The following is a 2,500-nucleotide window of genomic DNA, read 5'->3' on the forward strand; positions in this document are numbered from 1 at the left end:
CCCGTATTGCGCCTTAACCTAACCCGTATTGCGCCTTAACCTAACCTATATTGCGCCTTAACCTAACCTATATTGCGCCTTAACCTAACCTATATTGCGCCTTAACGTAACCCGCGTTGCGCCTTAACGTAACCCGCGTTGCGCCTTAACGTAACCCGCGTTGCGCCTTAACGTAACCCGCGTTGCGCCTTAACCTAACCCGCGTTGCGCCTTAACCTAACCCGCGTTGCGCCTTAACCTAACCCGCGTTGCGCCTTAACCTAACCCGCGTTGCGCCTTAACCTAACCCGCGTTGCGCCTTAACCTAACCCGCGTTGCGCCTTAACCTAACCCGCGTTGCGCCTTAACCCAACCCGCGTTGGGCCTTAACCCAACACACGTTGGGCCTTAACCCAACACACGTTGGGCCTTAACCCAACACACGTTGGGCCTTAACCCAACACACGTTGGGCCTTAACCCAACACACGTTGGGCCTTAACCCAACACACGTTGGGCCTTAACCCAACACACGTTGGGCCTTAACCCAACACACGTTGGGCCTTAACCCAACACACGTTGGGCCTTAACCCAACACACGTTGGGCCTTAACCCAACACACGTTGGGCCTTAACCCAACACACGTTGGGCCTTAACCCAACACACGTTGGGCCTTAACCCAACACACGTTGGGCCTTAACCCAACACACGTTGGGCCTTAACCCAACACACGTTGGGCCTTAACCCAACACACGTTGGGCCTTAACCCAACACACGTTGGGCCTTAACCCAACACACGTTGGGCCTTAACCCAACACACGTTGGGCCTTAACCCAACACACGTTGGGCCTTAACCCAACACACGTTGGGCCTTAACCCAACACACGTTGGGCCTTAACCCAACACACGTTGGGCCTTAACCCAACACACGTTGGGCCTTAACCCAACACACGTTGGGCCTTAACCCAACACACGTTGGGCCTTAACCCAACACACGTTGGGCCTTAACCTGCTCTGTAATTGTCATACGACGCGTTAAATTAGTGTAGTGTTGCCTAACTGCAACCCCCGCAATATAGTTTGCTACCCGCACTGCCCGGTCCCCAGAGTATCGCTTCATGTTAAACACCTTGCAGCTATACACTGTAATGCGGATGGCAGCAGGACGTACATGCTCAATGCCCTTCGCAGTTGTTCATTGGCATTCGCATGGCGAAGCACAGCCTACGTTGTGGTACGGCTTGTGTCAACTGTCCGCTGATGTTGTACGTCCAAATCACACACTGTACTGCACATTGGTCCTCATGTACTGAATGATACATCGTGGTACATGTGTGACCGTACCACGACTGCGCCAACAACGGCGAACCATACGGTCCAAATATTGTGCACTCAGCTACGTGTCGTCTCCCTATAAGAGCTGGATTGCAGTATGGTATGCCGTGGATGGCGATCAGCATGAGCCGTCTGTTGATGTAGTGGCGCGTGTTGTCAGACGTAGTCGTCTCTTCTCACTCACCGTGATAGCATGGTGCACTGCGTTCCACATCTGCGACATGCGACAGAGGCCGGTTGACAGTCGTTCGCGCAATGGACATCGCATACGTACGGGGGCCACCTTCCACGTGTTCGCGAAGCGTGCACATGTTGTTGCGTGTATGTGGGCAGACATAGTGTGTCGTGACACCTGACACAGGCATGCAACAATCGTTGAATTTGCAAATGGCGATGGACGTCTACGTTTGCTGGTGACGTTACGCAAATGAACAACTGGTAAACCGTTGTGGTGCGGTTGTTCTCGCTAGAGGTGAATCAGTGATGGCGACGATCGGTTGAGCTACCAACCGGTTGTTTCAGCGATACCCACCATGCCCACGAACGTGAATGGCATGTGGGTGTGAAGCGATACGCGGCGGTGGCTGGGTGGGACCGTCCCCGGCCGGTGAGGGGGGGCCTCCCGGCGTGCGGCGTGCTGGCCGCGCGGTGCGTGGGCGCACGCGCTACAGCCGGCTGGTGGGGGCGGCCAGTGCAGGCGCGCCGGCCGACGGAGGCGGCAGGCGGCGCAGCTGCGCGCCGGCGCACCCTGCACGCGGCGCCGTGCGGCCAAAGTAGGTCCTCGCGGGCCCGGTGCGAAGCGCGGGTGGACATCTGCAGTGTGCTGGTCCGATTGAGGACTGTGTGCGCGAGGATGCGCCGCCGCCCGGCGCTCGGCGCCGCGACGCCGTCTGCTGCTCGGTCGCCTCTGCGGTTCTCGCAGGTGGTTTGTATCGCAGCTGTGCGGACGTGTTGGCGCGTTCGCTTCGGCACCCAAGTGGGGCTTTTGTCCTTCTGTGGCGCTGGCGTTGGAGCTGCCGGCCACCGTAGGTGGCGCGTGTTGTCTCCCGCCGGCAATGCCACGACAGCACGCTCCCGGGCCTCTGTCGGCAGCGGCAAGCTCAGTTGGGAGCACGGGTGGTCGCACCTAAAGCGTCTACTCGCCAAACTCCGGGCGATTGCGCCTCTCTCGAACCCGACCAAGTACTT

This window comes from Schistocerca americana, unplaced genomic scaffold, assembly GCF_021461395.2.
Source record: "Schistocerca americana isolate TAMUIC-IGC-003095 unplaced genomic scaffold, iqSchAmer2.1 HiC_scaffold_783, whole genome shotgun sequence".
In the NCBI taxonomy this organism is placed as follows: Eukaryota; Metazoa; Arthropoda; class Insecta; order Orthoptera; family Acrididae; genus Schistocerca; species Schistocerca americana.